At 35.0% G+C, this 22,116-nt stretch overlaps 1 pseudogene; it reads right to left on the bottom strand.

Annotated features, from left to right (window-relative positions):
• Nucleotides 1–18,140: 18,140 nt before the first annotated feature.
• On the bottom strand, nt 18,141–21,672 carry LOC124457115 (annotated as a pseudogene).
• Nucleotides 21,673–22,116: the final 444 nt, after the last annotated feature.

Here is a 22,116-nt window from a genome sequence, read left to right as displayed (position 1 = left end):
GGGAGAGCCATTAGAAAATCTACAATGAAGTTATATTAGCCACATTGTCGCCATATATGGAATTTTTTTGAACAGATTTGATCTGATGAGCTTAGACCGTTCCGCCTGCTGTATATAGCGCGAAAGTACAGAACAGGGGGGGTGGTGGTTAAGCTTATGCTACCAAATCTGAAAAAAATAGTTCCATATATAGTCACACTGATTAGCCGTTACATGAATTCTACCACTCATTTATAGGTACTCAAACAATGCTTTATCTATATGTCTTACGTGTATATGTTATACAACTATAATTCATTGGCTTACGCGCGCAGTGTTTGTGTCGGTCCTGTTTTTCTGCATTTCGTGCAACAGCAGATTATAACATAAATGTTAGCACAACACTACCAAAACCTATGCCAAAACAGCACTTGATTAACAAGTGAATAAGTGTGATTACAAACCTCATAACTAATTGTGGTAGTAAGTCCTTGGGACTGCGTGGTTGAAAAATTGTGTTTTGAAAAATCTTGTGCACGTAATATGGCAACAACCTTTACACGGCAAACAACGAGAGTCGAACAATTTAATATCAGATTTCAAAAATCTCTCAAGACAGCTGACTGCAATTCTTAGACTTAATCACGTTTGTAATCAAGATTGGGAATAGAGCATGCAAGTACATAATGTACTAGTTTTAATTTATAACTGAATATATATATATTATAGTAGGTTTAAGTTATAACTAAGTCACAGGCATTTCATGAAATTTTACAACCCGCTTTTTGCAAAGGTAAAGAGCAGTGATAAAAAATACGAAGAATCTTATTAAGGTTTTGGCCTTTTCCAACGACAGATTTGACTAAAATCAAATTTCTTTTTTTCAAGTACCAAAATTATACAGTGAAATCTTGCCTTGTCATGCCTTACGAACATCCAGCTAATACTGACCAGATATCGTGCTAACGTATTTTAAAATCAGAGTGACATTTTTAAATTAGAGTGACAATATTTCGTGTCTTTATTATGTGTTCCTTAACAAATCAGTTAACCTTGATTAAATTAGTAATGATCAAACTCAACGAAACAAACTCGAAGTCAAACTAAACTACAGCTTGGAAAATACAGAGTTGGATAATGGAAACACAAGATTCCATTTTTTTTCTGCACACGTTGCTACTCATCAACATGTCGCAAAAAAAGCTTACAAAACATGTGCTGCTAAGGACAAAATCACGCATTCACCGTAGAGGTTTTCGCAATATATTTTATTGATTCATGTTGAAGAGTTGACATCCACAGTTAGTAACAACTCTCCTCTTGCAGTCTGCTTCGCCCTACGTACGGTATGTTCTCCCTCCCTTCTTAATGAATTAATATTTTAATACACTATCGTACTAAAGAATAACAATTTCCTGCATGCAAACGTGTATATGAACATTTAACTAAGTATCAAACTATAAGAAATGCCAAACAGGGTCAGCGTGTCGGTAACAACATGGCTGACACTGTGATGTACGCATGACTTACTAACAGCGGTAGAAGCGCCATAAAGTTTTCGAAGTTTTCGCATTTTTTTTCTGGTTTAGCAGGGGTAAAAACAGGGCACAGACTCAACGAAAATTTGTTGCATATGCACTTTGTATACGCGTGAAAAGGTCGTGAAATTCTTTTTTTAAAAGAGAGCCTAATCTTCTAAAGAAATTAGCAGTGTACGAGTAGCGAACAAATAAAATTTCAAAGATAACCAACGCACTTGTTTCAAAAATTTAACCTAGTCCACTAGGTACTTACTTTTCAATCTTTCCTATCAAGTTCGCTGCGCCAGCCGGTGTTCTTGGCGGGAAAAATTCGAGCGAGAAAAACGGTTTTTGCAATTCTGTACTGCGATTTATTTTATCAATGAGAGACATTAAAATCCCCGGAGAGGGTGGCGAGGGGCAATTTCTCTTTGCGAGTGGTTCATTGTTCACAGTGTCTTGCACCATCATTTACGAAAGCTAAAAAAAAACAATAAATATTTAGTATATATATTTACTATCTTAAGAGAAGCTGGGTAATGAACAGTAATATCTTCGGAGATTGTGTTTTTATTTTAAAAACATTCCTCTTCTAACAAGAAAAAAATTAACTTATCCTTTCTTTAACTTCCAATAATATACGATATTTTATCTTTCGTATGTCTACCAAAACAACCACAGTCTATGAAAAGGCAGCCTTTCAACTTATTTTACACGTTGTAACTAAGCTTAAAAAGACATGCAAGCCTTTTGGCTTACACGACTTAGCATATTATCGCAATATTGATGACACAAACAGCAAATAGCAACAAAGTTATGAAATTACATTAAAATGAGTTGTTAATTTCTGTTCGTGAATAATTACATTCAATGATACAAGTCCTCTCTTTCTGACCTTCAACTAACGTAGCTATAAACACTTCTTTCATGCTCCTTTATTTGCCTAATACTTTTTGTTCAATTGTTTGAAACCTTTTTAAAAGCTGTACAGTCAATGTTGGACTCTTTGCAAACAAGTTTTCATCTAAATTCAAAAGGATTAATTTTCAAAGGGCTTAACTAACATCGTGCGTTTCATGAGGCTAATAGCACGTGGTGAGATTTTATCAACAAAAAAAAACAATGAATATTATCAAAGAAATAAAAAAAGAAGCTATTAAAGGTCATGAACCTTAAGATGAGTGATTTTAGAAGGTCTAAAAATAAAAAAAACATGAGTCTTTATCCAAAAAAAGTAGCAACGACTATCCAATAAGATCGCTTAAAAATAAAAAATCAACATCTAAGTTTAGCTGCCATATACGTATGTCAAATAAAATGGCTGGAAGGGCATTTAGTAATTGATAGAAGCTGGTCTACCCCAAAATTCTTGTTCAATGCAACTGGAAATTTTAAATGCTTAAAGCAAAATTTACAACATGATTAAGTCAGACATCAGAAGTTTGATATATTTTTCCCGCCATTCGTGAAATGAAATAACGGATATTTACAAGCAAAATTTTAAGAATTTCATTGATACAAAATCAAGCATTTTTTGGTATGTAATTTAAAGGCAACAACTTTTCAATACAACTACAAATATTACAAAACGTCATTTAAATGTAAAATAAAATTCAGTTTTGTTCTGTATGGTATGCAATTTGCCAAATTCAAGTTACACGCAACTATAGTTGTGTTGATGAATGAGTTTGTATAGGTAATAACACTGTTTCAAAGAGTGCAATTTGGGAAAAACATGCACGAGTGAGTTTTCAAAGACTATCAAATTGCACGAGTCCGAAGGACGAGCAATGAATACATGCTAATAATAGCAACTAATACAACATCAATATGCAGTTGCAGCAATAACATGTGAAAATTTTTTGATGAATATGTAAAACAACCTTGAACTTATCTAATTTTAAAGTTATAAAAAGCCTCATAAATTATGAAAATGACCAGTTCAATTCTTAGCAACATTTGTTGCACAACACAATCGTAATGGATCCACGTAGGGTAAGTAAAAAAACATTAAAAAAGACAATATTTAAAATTAATATTAAATTTTAAAGAAGGTGCCATAATGTATTCTGGCTTGCTCTAGACCCATTACGATTGTATGAAAACCTGACAAGCCTCAATGTAAAAAATAAACACAAGTTAAAGTACTTGGATTGCCAAAATACGATGATCATCTAGAATGACATTTTTCTAGTAGTGGCATAAATAAAACACTTGGAAAAATTTGAATTCATGACAGGCCAAAATTGCAGTCCTCGTTCAACCAATAACCATGCAATGCCTGTCCTAAGGCAATGTCAACATAAATTTGTGAAATAAATTATAGCTGTTCAATTTAAATTCTAGGTATCATAAACACTATTAGTTATGTATCCAAGATTTAGAAGCAATAATCTATTTTGATGTACCCTCGTTCCCTAGATCTGACACTGTGTTTAAGTATTTGAAAATAACAGTAATAGATGATTCAAGAAATCAGAACTTAAATGTGCTGCACTTTGGCCATTTACAATGCAGCAAAATTTGTATTAAGCAGAAACCCTTGGAATGTTTGCTTAATACAGGATACCTGTACCAATGATTGTACAATGAACTTACATATAAGAATGCATTAGAAGATACCATAAATCAAATATTCATGAATTTTAATCATACATAATCAAGTTGAGCTTTATGGAATTAGTTGTAGTCTTGGATTTGAAAATTTGCTAAAAGGGAAATTTAAGAACTGCATTTAATCGGCTGAATAATATATTCTAATTGGTATTTTAGTTGTCTGGCTATAAGAATAGACAATCATTAGCCCCAATAACAAAAAATATTTTTCACTTATTGTGCCTTATTTGAAAGCATACTCTATCCGAGATACAAAAGCAAATGTGACACAGAAAGAAAAATAAAAATTTTGCTAATTCCATTGAATGCAAGTACAAAATCTTACTGAATTTGACATGGCAACTAATGAAACACATGACAAATTCTACAGATAACAATCCCTAGTTATACTGAAATACTAACATATAATAATGTATTACACAAGAAGTCTTGACACATTGCCAAGCAGGCTCTTTTAAAACAAATACCTTACTGATTAATTTAGCTACATACATAGTCAAATTATGAACTGCTTATAAAACACATGGCTCAAGGCTCAATAAATTCACATGTCTCAAGCAAAACTTCACAAGATATGTTAGTGTGACAGCAGTAATGACAATATAACATTAACTATCAGCTTTGAAACTATCCTACAGGCCCTACACTGGCAGGCTGAGTTAAATACCTAGCAAATAATGCATCATACGATTGCATAACGATTGAAACATTACGTTGGACGAATTTAAAAATTAAACGGTCGGTTGAATTCGTAAACAATATTGTATTTTATGATCATAATAATCATATGTTTGCAGAAAAGAAATACATTTGTGAAGTAGCAGATATACTTGTGCAATTGGACTTCCGTTTCCTATTCTAAGAACAAGTTTTTAACCAGTTTAAACTAAAGAAATACAAGTTTGTGTGTTCATCTCACACACTAGTCTGTTTTGCCGGCATCAAACAATAGAGGACTTCACTTCTTAATTTACTCTGGAAAATTGGCCGCTGTTAGCTTACCTTATCGAATGCAACTCCGAATGTTTCATAAATACCGGGCCAGAAATAGCTAAATGTTCAAAGGTTCCTTTGTTGTAACGATGTGCCGATGTCTCCAGGTTATTAATACACGTGTACATCATCGTATCACCATCACTGCATGATCATTGATCATGTTACAGTGAATTCACAGGCTAATGGAATTGAACTGATATTTCAAAATTATCGAACTAAATTCGTCGGTGTGATAGAAATCCGGTTTCACAATGTTAAGCTATGTATTTCATAGGTAAAGGAATTTCTTTTCTCCGTCAAAATGTTTTATTACGAATGTTATCAAAATCCACGTAAATATGATTTAAATGCACCACTGGGAAATAGAAATATTTGCAACATATTTTTTTGTCTATCGGAGCCAGCGATAGGATTCGCAAAACTTTATGTAAGCAAACTGAAAGGTTTCAACTAAAATATTGGAGTTTTATCTCAAAAGTTTTCAAAGAAGTTGTGATTATTTATGGGTATTATTTTGCAAAACAATATTTGAAATTTGAGAGTTTGTTACAGAATGTTCTAAAATTACAGTTGTCAGCAATGAATTCGAGTTAGAACCCCTCTTTTGCTTTATGTATTATCATTAAACAATTTCGGAGAAGTTGTTCATACAAATTGCTATGTTTATGATAGCACACAACCGATAAGTACCTTTTTTTCATCAATTTCTTTATTCTAAACATCCTGATTGATACAAATATGAATCATGATTACACCAATACACATGTGTGTAGTTCAATCACCTTATTGTCAAAATCTCCTTATTGTCCATTGCTGGATTTACTAGACACACGTCGTAAAAATGAAAACAATGAGCTTCAGTGTAAGTTTAATGTAGCATTTCTCCGACAAGCTTGTTTTTTTGCTGTTACAGATTTGGAGTCATTGGCAAAAGAAAAAAAAGACAAGGAGATCTAATAAAGTGGTTAGGAAAGATTACTTTCATACTTTGTCTGCTAGCATATTAAATAAAGAAAGCAATCTTTACAAAACAATAGCAAATACAACAGTTGTATTAGGAATAGTAAATCTTCAGCAATGTGTCAAATCTTGGAACAAAGCGAAAGTGATATTAATGATAAAATTCGTTATATATGAACTTATATAACGACCACTGTTTGATATGCAGAGAGCAATACAAGTCGTAAATTTTGTGCATTTGGCATTTTTCTTGATTATTTTTTTACATGATATCTAATAAATTTTGCCGTAATAATACTGCAAAATAAACATACACAAACATTTACGTAGTGATTACCTTTGATATTTTGAGTAAAAACTCAACAAACACATACCAGCTTGAACGAGGGTTTGAGATGCCAATTTTTATGACTCTTTAAATTATTTATTGGTTGGTCTTTTACAAATGTGTCAATGTTGCATATACATTTTATTCCTATGGAACCTGCTAAGAGTCAAACTTTTCTTATTTGCATACAACGTTTTAAAGTTGCGCAAAACATTGCCAACAGTTATTAGTGATGTTATTAGTTATTGGTAATGTATATGCAACATGCACACAGTTGTAGAAGACCAATTAATGAAAAATGGAAAATTAATAAAAATTCACTGTTTGTATCTCTACTCGGTCCATCGAAATTATATATCTCGTCGAAATCTGTACGTGTTCAACGAGCCCTACATTTTAATTTACGAGCATTTTACAACACACAGTTTATTTACAAAGTGTCGTCAAGGAAACAGCGTATTTGTTGGAGAAATCCTTAGAAGTCTTTTTCTAAATCGATCTATGCTTGGTCTATACTTTCCGTGAATGTTTATGCAATGATTGTGATACGTTTTCAACAGTTTGCACGGATTAACTGGTTTTCTATTCATTAAATTTTTAAAAATCCATATCAATCTGTATTCTCCTTTCATTAAGCTCATAAGATAATCCATCTCATTTAAAATATTTTGGTTGAAGTCTTCTGCTTTTGGAAGAAGAACATAAGTATCGTGCGAAACAACTTTTCCAGTACCGCAATAGCGGGGCTTGTTAAACATATCACAACGTTCTTCCCGTCTTCCATGACGGGTTAACACATACGTAACATTGTACTTAATGAATAAACTATGATTCAGTCTTTCAAAACCTTCTCCAAGGTATATATCCATATTAGTGAGCACCACAATCTTATTTAACAGCTTATCTTGAATATACTGAAAGAAATTCCTGAACGTTGGCATTTTTTTAATACGACGCACGTGTAACTTTTGTTTATTATATAAATCGAGATTGATCAATCTCCTTTCTGCTTTCTCTTGATTGACAATAACATGAACACTTTCAGTCATATAATGGTTAAGATTTCTTTGCAAAGTTTCTTCCAGCTCTATTTGCCTTTCTTGCAGACTCTCCGTATTGTTCTCAGTTTGACTCTGACTCCAAGGTGGCTCGAGCATTAAAGCATAGTTTGTAACAAGATGCAATTTTGTCTCTTTTCTTTCAGTATTAAGCGAAGACGACCGTTGCCTGCAGTAAATAAATTGTATTGGGAATTTGTACTTTTTCCATACCAGCAACGTTGTAAGCAAAAATATCACCACCGATAAGCTTAAAAACCAGCGATACAGAGAATTCATTGTCGTGTGGTCTATAGCGAAAAAAAACGCTAGTTAAATTTTCCAAGAAAGTTCATATTTAATGACCAACATGGTCAGACACGTTCTTCAGTTTCATGGGTTTTTTTAGAAATGTACTTGTAAAGCTGCAACTACCAAAGAACTTTTGATTTTATAGCAAAAAAGCACACTTGGAATTAAAACAAGGAAATATTTGGTAAATAAATATATACAATTTCATTGTTGTAGTTAACGTTGGAGTAAGGCGAAAGAGAACACTGCGCTTAATTTTTATCAAAATATAAAGGTTGTGCGAAAATATGGGCAGCCTCGGCTGAAAGCAGCTCAAAAGATGTTTTGTGCACATGATTTTGGCAACACTGCACAAAAGTGTTTCAAAGTTAACGATTATGTTTCATTAAAATGATGGGGACAAGTAGCAAGGCTTCACATGCCGTCCCTGATTTCGACTGATTGCTACAACACGCGCAACACTTCCAAACTTCCAGCCGAGTTTGGATCGCCCCTTGGCGCGACAAGATATGATGATGATTAAAATGATTACGAACTACTATAATACCACGACACAAGTATATTCTGCAATTAAGAAATAAAAGATGTTTACTGTGTTTGCACAGGCTTATGCAAACCGAGGAGACCTCTGAGAGAACTCGAGAGAAGATAAGTGCAAGCCCGAGACCAAAGGTCGAAAATAGGTTTGTAGAGAATAGGTTTGAATTTGCGGGGGCAATTTTTCAGCCAATTTTGTTCTTGGAAAGACATAAATATGTTGGCAAAAAAGGACCAAGGAGACTACCCATAGCAACGCCATAAATTTGGTAGTATAAGAGGTCGTTCAACATAAAGTGGCAATTTTTAATAGATAGCGTTAGTAGATTACTGAATTCGGTGCGGGTAAGTCAATGAAATTGTTTATTGTTAGTAAAAAGAAGATCACAGATGATCTTCTAATAAAGATTAGTAAAAAGAAGATCACACATTTATGTCTTTCCATAAACAAAAGTGGCTGGAAAACTGCCCCCACAAATTCAAACCTGTTCTCTATAGATGATATGTCGATGACTGCTTCCTCCTCTTTATGTATGTAAGTGTTAATTTCTTACTATTACGTAAATGTCAAGTCAGTTCCGACAAGGGCTTCTTATAAAGCATTGATTCGCGGACTTATATAATTTACTGAATAAGTATAAAAGCAACACACGAATGGCTTAAACCATCTAAAATTACGATAAAAAGGAAAGCATTGTTCTACATTAGATTGTGATAGTATTTACAATAGTATTTACGCATAATATGTACAAAAAAAATGAAAAATCATAGTTTTCAATTGTTGCTTAACATCCGTAAATCGATTTTTGCCCCCAAAAAACGCGTACCATATTTCTGACCATAGATTATATTAGGATAACACATCTAGTTTTATTTATAATCTCTATGCTCGACCCTTGTGTCAAAAATGCTAAACCAAAATAAGTTGACAACACAACGTCGTCCCCGACCCAGTTCTCCTCAACATTTACACATCCTAGTTGATGTCGCGTTGCGTTTGCTAAAGCCATAGAATAGAGAATACATAGAAGTGCAACTCATGTGTTAAACTCGTGACATATTTTTGTGCGCATGCGTTAGATCGGCCATTACTCTGCGCCATTAATACGACGCTGGTGTACTATAAAATTATATTGGAAAAGTATGATTTTTGATCATTAGTCGCTTCATACGCAGAAGATTTCGGTAGATCATGAAAGGTTGGGATAAAAAATCAAAGAAATAAATTAAAAGATCATTATTTCATTGCTAACATGTACGTTAAGGCTTTTTATTGGCAGAAATCAACAGTTTGAATGTGTAGGGTATAGAATTGCATTTCGTAAGTAAAATAATGTTTTGTGAATATAAGTCTTAAAGTAAAATCGTTTATGTTTTATCGTTTTTAATTATATATTCAAATTACTTGAGGTTTAATTATGAAGCATAACTAATAATAAACGGTTAATTTGGAGCAACATTCAATTTCATTTGTTTAACATTTTAGCTAGAGCGAAGAGGACATCTATAAATCAAATCTATTTTTAGTAAGGTATAAATTCTTTTACCTTAATTATGGCTAGTGACACAGCCATCCCCGAAATTATTCCTGCTCAGTAAATTTTTCTTTGTTCTCTAACTGTAAACACAACTAAGATTTCCAAAGAAATAAATAATGCCAGTAATGTAAAATTTACATAGAAAGAACAAAACTTTTAAGCTGGCTATGCTACTAAATATAGCTTTTGCAATTTCTGCTCAGTTGAATTTAAAAATGTTATGATTGATGTTCTTATCTTTTTTCTAGTTGTTATTTTGCTATTCTAGTATGGTCAATCTACATTGCTAAGTGCTCAATTCTCAAGAGAGGATTGTGTTGTAAGAGTTTTTTATTTTGTAATACTGCTTACAAGTACTAAGAATGCTTGTATTTGTAACAATAAAGTCAGGGAATGATACAGAATGGTTTATAAGAGGGAGTGTTTTAGTTTGGATTAGATGTTTGTGGCTACTCGTTTCTTTAGCATGTCTTTTTTTATTAAATTCTGTTACCTAAAGTTCTTATGTTAACAGCATGCTCCAATAAAAACTAGGCTTAAATACTTGGATAATTTTTTAGTATATTAATTTTTGTAAATGAAAAGGGCATTCCTCACCCACCCTCTATTGCCAGTGCTAAAAGGGTAAACACCTCTTCTCAATATCCTTCTCTAAATAAAGTTATCATTAAACTGTTTAAATGTAAAGATAAAAAAAATTGTAAAATATGTAGACTGTTAAAATGTAAATATAAAAAAAAATGTAAAATATGTAATATGTAAAAGATTCAGCTGGGTACAAAGATTTTTTTAGACTCAACAGACAACAACTTGAATTTCTTTTGGAGAAGATTGTCTGTCGTATTTCCAAAAACGAAACGTTTCTGCGGCCAAGCATTAAACCAGCAGAGCGGTTTGCTGTAACATAAAGATACTTGGCTACATGGAGATATTGAAGTCTTTGGAGTACTCATCTCACATAAGTAGAACTTTAATTTCTTCTATTGTTGTTGAGTGTTGTGAGGCTCTCTATGATCTACTTCGGTCAACATATCTGAAAACACCTACTACTCAAGAGGAGTGGCTTTCTATAGCTAAAGTATTTGAGGAACGCTGGAATTTTCCTAATGGGATTTGAGCCATTAATGGCAAAAGAATAATACTGCAACAACCTTATAATGAAGTATCTCATTATTTTGATTACAAGAGTAATAACAGTGTCATATTGCTGGCAATTATTGATCCAAAATACAAATGCCTCTGGGCAGACATTGGAACAAATGTAATAGCACCTGTAACATGAAGAAAGCCCTTAATACAAACGAGCTTTTTTTACTACAATCAGAACCAGCCCCTGGAAGATCAAGACCTGTGCCATATGTTTTGACTGGTGACGATATGTTTCCACTGACAACTTACTTAATGAATGATGATCGTCCAGGTTAATAAAGTCCTGAGAAGGACTGTTTTTGTTGTTGTTGACTGACGTTTCGACACCCTTAGCAGTAGTCATCTTCAGAGTCAAATGAGGAGTAAATGTCAGGTTAGCCGTATTTGTTGTGTTGTTCTTACGTCATTGTATTGTGTGTACAGGAAATGTGCAGGAAATGTGTATTGTCATTGTGGATTAGTGTGAAGTGATATATTTTATTTTTAGTTGTGATGTGTGATTTAGGAGTGACGTTTTTAGTTGTATTGTGTGGGTGTCAATTGTGTATTGTCATTGTGAATTAGTTTGAAGTGTAATGTTTTTAGTTGATCGTTTGTTTGTATTGTGAATAAGTCGTTTGTAAGGTGCCGGTAATTGCTGTGATCTGTTCAGGGGGGTTTGTTCCAAGTTGGTATACCAACTTTCTAATGTAAGCCGTTGTCTATGGTCAGTACTGTAAGTGATGCATTTTGCCGAGTCCCAGTCAATGTTGTGCTTTGTGATTCGGTGATGTTCGGCAATGTGATTAGTTTTGTCTTGTTTCTTAGTAGCTCGTTTGAGCTCAGTAAGTCTTATGTTTTACTTCCTGCCAGTTTCCCCAATATAGGAGGCGTGGCAGTCGGAGCAGTTTATTTTGTAAACTGCACCTTGTCGTTCGTTGGGTTGTTCTTTGTCCTTTATGTTCGTTTGTACTTGTCGTAACGTTGTGATTGGTTTATGTGCGACACGTATGTTGTATGGTCGTAAGATACGCGAGATAGTCTCAGACGTACTTTTGATGTAAGGTATCGTTGCTGTTGTCACTGAGTTGTTCGTTTCGTTGGGTTAGTTGGGTTTGTAAGTGTTGCGTTTGATAAAGTCAGAGTTATAGTTGTTTTTGTCAAAAACACGTTTGAGATAGTTCTTTTCCTTTTGTAGAGCGTCCGGTGAATCACATATGATTTGTGCACGTCTTGTTAATGTTCTGATTGTGGTGGCTTTGTGTGATGTAGGGTTGTAAGATGATTGGTCTAGTAGTCGGTCAGTATGTGTTGGCTTGCGATAAACTGTTGTTCCTAGTTTTTGATTGGCATGTTTTACAAAACAGTCGAGAAAAAGAAGAGTTCCGTTTTCTTCGACATCTTTGGTAAATTGTATGTGGCTGTTCTGTTTGTTGATGTGAGTATGGAAGTCATCAATCTCGTCTGCATGTAGTGCTGTGATTGTGTCATCTACGTAGCGAAACCAAAAAGGTAGTGCAGGTTTGTAAGTCATGAGTGCCCGTTCCTCTAAAGATTGCATTACAATTTCAGCAACTACAACAGAAACGGGAGAGCCCATTGCTGTCCCATGTAATTGTTTGTAGTGTGTTCCTTTGTATTGGAAGTAAGTCGAGGTGAGGCAGAGCTCTAGTAACTCCATAATGTCTTCTGTCGGTAATGGCAGTACGTCCGTGGTGTTTGTAATGAGGGTTTTTGTACAAGTAAGTGCCAGATTAAGTGGAATACTGGTGAACAGTGATTTCACATCAAAAAACACTAGTATATAGTTGTCCGGTATTTGTATAGTGCACAGTTTTTTAATGAAAGTTTCAGTGGATTGTAGCTTGTGTTTTGATTTGTTTGTAAGTGGTTGCAGTATATTAGTGAAGTACTTTGAAAGTTCGTAAGTAGGCGAACCACAGAATGATACAATTGGTCGCATGTGTATTTGTGGTTTGTGAAGTTTTGGTAGTCCGTATAGTCTGGGTGGTCGTGGTACTGAACATCTGAGTCGATAGTAAATACGTTCAGATATAATGTTAGATTTTCTCATAGAGAAGAAGATCTTGCTGTTAAGTTTGAGTACTAGTGATGGTGTTGGGTCTCGTTTGAGTTGTTTGTACGTTTGTCTGTCGTTAACAAGTGCGTCCATTTTGTTAAAGTAATCATTCCTGTCCATGACCACAGTCACGCGTCCTTTGTCTGTTAAGAAAAATGACGATGTTGTTGTCGTGTTTTAGTTGTTTGAGTGCTTGTTGTTCGTCTTTTGTCAAGTTGTTGTCACGTATAGAGGACGATTGTAAAGTGGAGGCTATCCTGCTTCTGATCTCGTCTTTGGTTGTCTCTGACAAGTCTCTTTGATACGCTAGGACAGCCTCGACACTTGATACTATCGTCTCAGTCGGGATTTGTCTAGGTGTTATGGAATGTTTTAGTTCGTAAGATAGTAGTCGCGTTTCAGTTTCGTCTAATGGGCGGGAAGAAATATTCCTCACCCAGTTATCGTCATGTTTATGTCTTGTACGTGTTTTAGTTTGTTTTAAACGTTCAAGTTTTTGTTGTTGTTTGATTTGGTGTTGTGTCCCTGTCTTGTTTGCTCGTTTCTCTGCAATAGTTTGTATGGTAGAAAGTAAAGTATCACTTATTGTCGTTGGTATGAGTTTCTTCAGTTTGTTCAGTCTTTGTTCTTGTTGTTTGATGTAATAGTTGATTCGTCTGTGACAGTCGTTAATCCGTGCTCGTATCAGTCGTCTGCTGGTGGATTTGACAATCTCAATAGCCTCTTGTGTGTTCAACGGAGACTTAATTCTAAGTCCTGCCGGAACGAGACCAAAATCCTTGCAGCGGTGGTTGAACCAGAGTTGTTGGCGTATGCGTCTGACGTTGCTTGCAAAACGTGTGTAGTCGTTAGCAAGTTGTTCGCTCTGTCGTCCAAATGATCGTAATAAAGTAAATGGTTTGAACCCGGGAGTATCGTTATATGTTTGTAAATGATGATCGTCCAGGTTAATAAAGTCCTGAGAAGGACTGTTTTTGTTGTTGTTGACTGACGTTTCGACAACCTTAGCGGTAGTCATCTTCAGAGTCAAAATGAAGATGACTACCGCTAAGGTAGTGAATAAGTCGTAACGATACTCCCGGGTTCAAACCATTTACTTTATTACGATCATTTGGACGACAGAGCGAACAACTTGCTAACGACTACATACGTTTTGCAAGCAACGTCAGACGCATACGCCAACAACTCTGGTTCAACCACCGCTGCAAGGATTTTGGTCTCGTTCCGGCAGGACTTAGAATTAAGTCTCCGTTGAACACACAAGAGGCTATTGAGATTGTCAAATCCACCAGCAGACGACTGATACGAGCACGGATTAACGACTGTCACAGACGAATCAACTATTACATCAAACAACAAGAACAGCGACTGAACAAACTGAAGGAACTCATACCAACGACAGTAAGTGATACTTTACTTTCTACCCCACAAACTATTGCAGAGAAACGAGCAAACAAGACAGAGACACAACACCAAATCAAACAACAACAAAAACTTGAACGTTTAAAACAAGCTAAAACACGTGTAAGACATAAACATGACGATAACTGGGTGAGGAATATTTCTTCCCGCCCATTAGACGAAACTGAAACGCGACTACTATCTTACGGACTAAAACATTCCATAACACCTAGACAAATCCCGACTGAGACGATAGTATCAAGTGTCGAGGCTGTCCTAGCGTATCAAAGAGACTTCTCAGAGACAACCAAAGACGAGATCAGAAGCAGGATAGCCTCCACTTTACAATCGTCCTCTATACGTGACAACAACTTGACAAAAGACGAACAACAAGCACTCAAACAACTAAAACACGACAACAACATCGTCATTTTTCTTAACAGACAAAGGACGCGTGACTGTGGTCATGGACAGGAATGATTACTTTAACAAAATGGACGCACTTGTTAACGACAGACAAACGTACAAACAACTCAAACGAGACCCAACACCATCACTAGTACTCAAACTTAACAGCAAGATCTTCTCTATGAGAAAATCTAACATTATATCTGAACGTATTTACTATCGACTCAGATGTTCAGTACCACGACCACCCAGACTATACGGACTACCAAAACTTCACAAACCACAAATACACATGCGACCAATTGTATCATTCTGTGGTTCGCCTACTTACGAACTTTCAAAGTACTTCACTAATATACTGCAACCACTTACAAACAAATCAAAACACAAGCTACAATCCACTGAAACTTTCATTAAAAAACTGTGCACTATACAAATACCGGAAAACTATATACTAGTGTTTTTTGATGTGAAATCACTGTTCACCAGTATTCCACTTAATCTAACACTTACTTGTACAAAAACCCTCATTACAAACACCACGGACGTACTGCCATTACCGACAGAAGACATTATGGAGTTACTAGAGCTCTGCCTCACCTCGACTTACTTCCAATACAAAGGAACACACTACAAACAATTACATGGGACAGCAATGGGCTCTCCGTTTCTGTTGTAGTTGCTGAAATTGTAATGCAATCTATAGAGGAACGGGCACTCATGACTTACAAACATGCACTACCTTTTGGTTTCGCTACGTAGATGACACAATCACAGCACTACATGCAGACGAGATTGATGACTTCCATACTCACATCAACAAACAGAACAGCCACATACAATTTACCAAAGATGTCGAAGAAAACGGAACTCTTCCTTTTCTCGACTGTTTTCAAAACATGCCAATCAAAACTAGGAACAACAGTTTATCGCAAGCCAACACATACTGACCGACTACTAGACCAATCATCTTACAACTCTACATCACACAAAGCCACCACAATAAGAACATTAACAAGACGTGCACAAATCATATGTGATTCACCGGACGCTCTACAAAGAAAAGAACTATCTCAAACGTGTTTTTGACAAAACAACTATAACTCTGACTTTATCAAACGCAACACTTACAAACCCAACGAACCCAACGAACGAACAACTCAGTGACAACAGCAACGATACCTTACATCAAAGATACGTCTGAGACTATCTCGCGTATACGTGTCGCACATAAACCAATCACAACGTTACGACAAGTACTAACGAACATAAAGGACAAAGAACAACCCAACGAACGACAAGGTGCAGTTTACAAAATAAACTGCATCGACTGCCACGCCTCCTATATCGGGGAAACTGGCAGGAACTTAAACATAAGACTTACTGAGCACAAACGAGCTACTAAGAAACAAGACAACACTAATCACATTGCCGAACATCACCGAATCACAAAGCACAACATTGACTGGGACTTGGCAAAATGCATCACTTACAGTACTGACCATAGACAACGGCTTACATTAGAAAGTTGGTATACCAACTTGGAACAAACCCTGAACAGATCACAGCAATTACCGGCACCTTAACGGCTTATTCACAATACAAACAAACGATCAACTAAAAACATTACACTTCAAACTAATTCACAATGACAATACACAATTGACACCCACACTACAACTAAAAACGTCACTCCTAAATCACACATCACAACTAAAATAAAATATATCACTTCACACTAATCCACAATGACAATACACATTTCACTGCCTGTACACAATACAATGACGTAAGAACAACACAACAAATACGGCTAACCTGACATTTACTCCTCATTTGACTCTGAAGATGACTACCGCTAAGGGTGTCGAAACGTCAGTCAACAACAACAAAAACAGTCCTTCTCAGGACTTTATTAACCTGGACGATCATCATTTACAAACATATAACGATACTCCCGGGTTCAAACCATTTACTTTATTACTTAATGAAACCATATCTCGAGACAGGGTTGACCACTGAACGAAGAATTTTTAATTATCGACTATCACGAATGAGAAGAATTTCAGAGAATGGGTTTAGCATACTTGCAAACATGTGGCGATTATTTCGAGCTCCTTTTCTTCTACCGCCTCAGAAAGTTATTAAAATTACAGTGGCAACACTTGTGTTGCACAATTGCATTTGATTGTAAGTTTTTAAGACTTGAACTTATTTATTTGTTCAATGAAATGTATTTTTATTTCTATTCAAGAGACAGCATCCAGTTTAGATGACATTGAAGATCATGAAAGTGGTAGAAACATTTGTAGAAGTTGGGAAACTGATGTACCCAATTCCTCTTGGTTGCACTTCTTTCCTTTCTGTAGCAACAACTTTTCAAATGAAGCAAGAGCAATTCGTGAAGAGTATAAAGAGTATTTCAACAATGAAGGTGCTCTTACCTAACAATGCAGGATGTATGGAAATGACTAATTTGTTCAAGTGTTCATTTTATATTTTTTGTACATCACTATTCTTTCGATGTTCTATTTCTACTTTAGACATAGATATCAAATTTAAATGAATAAAACTAAAAGTTACATCATTTAAATATGTTGAAATAATGAAATGAACATGTATTTTTTTACAAAAATACTCAACTAAATTGCTATATTGCCTCTCTTCAAGCATAAAACAGTTTTAAGCAATATTACATTTAAAAAATAAAACAGTATTAATGTCCGATGTCAATTCGATGGAAGTATATTCTTTTCTTCTACAAAACACAACTAACTAACTTCACAATCAAATACAACCTTCATATTCTTTTCATTACTTTGACCTTCTTTCATATCCAACTTCAATCGTATTCATTTTGAAACTCAAAGAAATATGGTGTAGATAGATGGGATTTTGATGACCTGTGCCCTTCTGACGAAGACGCAGAAGTTGGTGGTGATACACTTCTTGTAGGTAAAGGAAAATGTTGAACTGGGGTATCACGATGGATTTGTGAGAATTGAGATGTATATCTTTGATTGAATGGAAATGTTGAAAATGTCTGTGGTTGAGATTTACTACCATTGTTCAAATTAAAACCCATTTCAACTTCATATAAAACATCATTGATTCGTTTTCTAGCATCTACTCTTTGCATTGGATTGAAACTTGCAACAGTCTCTTGAGCAACCTGTCCTAAGGCAGCAATCTGTTTCATAAAAGGGCGAAGGTCTTTGTCCCCTAATTGTTTCATCAGAGCTTGAAGAATTCCATTCTGGCTTCAGTTATCTCATTGATCGGATAATTTTCTTTTTTTCTTTATTTACTAGACATTTGAGGTATACCAGATACATCATTTCCATCATTGCAGGATTGATGAGTAGACACTGAGTATTCAATCTCTTCACATTGTTTGATAAACTGCGTAGAATTGTAAAATTTCCACATGGATTTATACACTGAATCAGTACCAGTGACACTTCTCTCGCTGCCTTCTTCACGTTTATTACCCCTGTCAAAAATAGTTTTTAAAGAATGCCACTGACTTTTGATATCTTCGATCGTATGACCACTGAGAATATCTACGAGCTTATTCAAGGCTACATCTCATAAATTACGGTCTTTGTATTGTTCTAACTTACGCGAGATAGCGGCATAGCAAACATTGCATATAAATCAAGCAATATGCTTACTAGATAAATCGATTGCATAAAAAACCTAAACAGATTCTTGTTACAATGCTGCTGACACATGACGTAGAGAGGGGGAGGGGGTGAGAATGGAATTTCGACAGATTTTTCAACGTGTACGCATTTGCTTATATTTATCCAACAAGCTACAAACAACTACTGTCTTCAATTCTTTAAATTGTGCACACAGACACGTTGTACATAGACTATCTGTTTTTGAGACATGCACCTTGTTGAGGGTGTGTTGAAAAGAGAGACCTTTATCAAATAAAAAGCCGGGGAAGTACAACACGTGAGTCTAGTGTTTTTTAAATGTCAAAAGCTTCTTTACATGCAAAAACAGCACTCGCATGACGTCATAAAGTAATCCGTGTAAATTTGTTCGCCACAAGACTTCACTGCGCTATCTACTTCAAATACTTCATGAAGTATTTAGTATAAATGTAGAATGTACAAAATATTACGATTTGCTTTGTGAAAAGGTCTTCTTGGATTAAAAAGGGCCTGAAATATTTATAGTTCACCTCACATTCACAATCCCTACTCCTTTGCTGGTATACAACTTCACATAATCTTATTAGAATTCTTATGCTGTACATAAGTACGCATTACAGAGCTACAACAACGTTCAACAAAGATTTTTAACCAATCGGATCTTTCTGTTAGGTTTTAATAAAAATTATTTGTAGTTCTGGTTCTTCCAAGTTAAAGCCTTTACCATCATTTGATTATGAGTTTAAAGAGGAAATACGAAGCTTTCAGTGACGAAAACTCAGAACAAACTCCAAGAGTGTTGTCAAGAACGCAAATCCAACGCCATTCTGAATGTGCCATGATATTGCTTATTGGAAGTACTGGATCTGGTAAATCATCTACAATAAATAATTTTCTGAACATTGGAGACGAAATTCTTACTGTAAAGACAAGTAATGATGAATTAGCTGCAAAGACTACGAAGAAAACATCTTGAGTATTTCGTTACTTTTCACGAACCCAAGTATGATGTGCCTGATTTAGTTTTGAGTGTTATTGATACTCCTGGCTTTAACGATGGGAATGGCGTTGAAAAGATGCGTGTAATATTGTATCTATTAAAAAATATTTTGAAACACATCCCAAGTTTCCTTCGAAAACAAAGACTTATCCAAATCTTGTGTTCATTTTTGAAAAAACCTCTAATATCAGAATGAAAGTAATCAAAAGCACAATTTCAAAATCCTTGAGAGGTATCAAGATGTTGGATGGTGTTGACATCAGTCATCCAAATCTCGTCGTGATCTTAACACATGCTTGTTCTGTTGACTACAAAAACACGAACAAATAGCAACAGAGGATGCAAAAAAAGAAAAAACTTGTGTCCGACATCCGACATTGTTTTTGAAACTTTAGGAGTCATGGCACCAGTTGTATTGATAGAAAACGATCCTAATAATGATCACGAACTTCAAAAGGACTGAAATTACACAATTCTTCCAAAAGGTGAAACACAACCTGTGAACTTATACAATAATTACCTTAGCCTACTAAAGAAAAGCAAAGATGGATACGTTAAAACAGATAACATTGCAGCCCATTTATACGTTAGTTGGAATGATTAATTAAAAGAAAGGAAATCTCACCAAGCAAGCTTTCCAAAAAATTTTTCTGATTGACATTTCAAGTCTTTACAATAATGATTTGTCAAAAATAAATTTGCAAATGGAAACCAAAGAAAATGATCAAGAAAAAAGAAATTCCAATACCAGGTTGGAGTCGACAAGAGAGCTGGATAGTAGTGGATTTAGGAAAATATATAATATTCTTAAAAGGCTTTTATCATTTATTGATGTTTTCATCTCGTTTGTATATTTACGTATCAAGTATCACATGCATCATTATAAATTAACCTGTATTTGACTATTTCATTCATTCTGCAATGAAGATAGCATAAGTATACAAAACATGTACGCATTAAAAACTTTATAAAAAACATGGTTGGTTTTATAATGCGTAATATTGCTTTCTGCTTAGCTTAAGCACCCAGGATTAGTAGTTTTAGAATGAGAAGGAACTGAGAACATATGTAAAAGCAGCAATTAAATGTTGAAAAGTTTAAGTACATACCTACCTTATTAGATTTTTTGTAATTTTTCACATAGTGCATTTTGGTGCTCTTGTGGGTTTGGCTCAAAACACCATGATCTGCTTTTTGATGTCACTACTTTCCTTGCCAATGGAACGTGTTCTATTGTGAAGGCAAAATTAACTCAAGGATTTGAGGCAAATAAAGCGACTGTTCAGCCTCCCAACTAGTGATTTGTTTAGACACAGATTTTCTCAGTTCGTCACTTATCCAGCCCATCAAAAGTATACTCAAACATGGACTTCCTTTCTTTTTCTATTCCTCCTTTAGTCAGCAAGTATTTTTGTAAATGCAAATGTTATTTAATACTCAATCATCGATGGTTCCAGAGAAAGTTGTGCTCTTTGAAAAATCAACAAGAGTTTCGGTCTCTAGGTCGTTACACTCCTTTTCACGTCGATCAACATTGCTTTCATTATTTTACCTTTAAATATTCCATGTCCTTGAAAAATTTCCAGCGGGATGCGTAAACTTAGTTTTCTTGCATTCGTTTAATCTCCCTTGTCATGGAAGTTCGAAGACTGTGAAGCAACTTCTTCAGTTCCTCAAAGACATCTTAAAACGTCTAGCAGGTGCTTGAGTATCTTCTGTTTTGTTTTGCTTGTCTTTATAGATAACTAATGTTGTGTTCCATAAAGAAGGATAATCTCTAAAAGCTAATATTAACTCTTAAAGCTATATCTGTGAGCTTGCATTTGCTGCTATTTTCGAGGCTGGCAGCCATTTTGTTTCGCTGCAAAGTTAATTTATTCACGCATGCCAGAAAGCGAGTTCCTATTGGTTGCTGAGGAACACATTGCCGTGAAAGTTGCAAAAACGATGTTAAGCGGTGTAATCCTTTCAAAATTCGTTGCAGCGCTGCGGCAATCGTTGCGGAAAGTAGAAAGAAGTTCTACTTCGTGCAATGTTTCTTGCAACAAAATTCTTGCACAACTTTGTTAATGCGAGGGATGCTACACCTTGCAATTTTCATGACAATTTGTGTCGCAGCAATATTGCGACACAAGTTGCAAACGAGTTGAATACTGTAACAGCGCATTTTACAGCACAGAAATAATTTTTGTGTGGCGTTGTGTTTTAAGCCAAGGACAAAAGTGACAAGTAAACAGAAAGCAACAGAATGTATGGTAAAGATATCAAATTAAGGGCAAAACATGTGAAAAAATTCTACGTTTTACGATATGCTCTTTATTCCTTCATTTTCTTCAATTTACTTATAAGATATTGGTTTTTGAGTTTCTGACAGTTATTAAAAGAAAATATGCCCTTGCATATTTTTTTCCCGTTTTCCTCTTTTTCAAACGCTATTTATTTTCAAATTTTAATATCACAATTGGGAATGAAAATTTTGAAAACAGAAATACGTACGTTGATTGTAATAACTCCTGCTAATAGCCCAAAAATGTGTTTATGATAGCCCTGATCCTGATCAAGAAGTAATGGTAACTGACGTTAGTCACGATACAACGGAACTGCAAGGTTG

The sequence above is a fragment of the Xenia sp. Carnegie-2017 genome, unplaced genomic scaffold, assembly GCF_021976095.1.
Source record: "Xenia sp. Carnegie-2017 unplaced genomic scaffold, XeniaSp_v1 HiC_scaffold_6, whole genome shotgun sequence".
NCBI classification, from domain to species: Eukaryota; Metazoa; Cnidaria; class Anthozoa; order Malacalcyonacea; family Xeniidae; genus Xenia; species Xenia sp. Carnegie-2017.
Note: the sequence above shows the minus strand (reverse complement) of the source record. Positions and strands in the feature narration are given on the sequence as shown.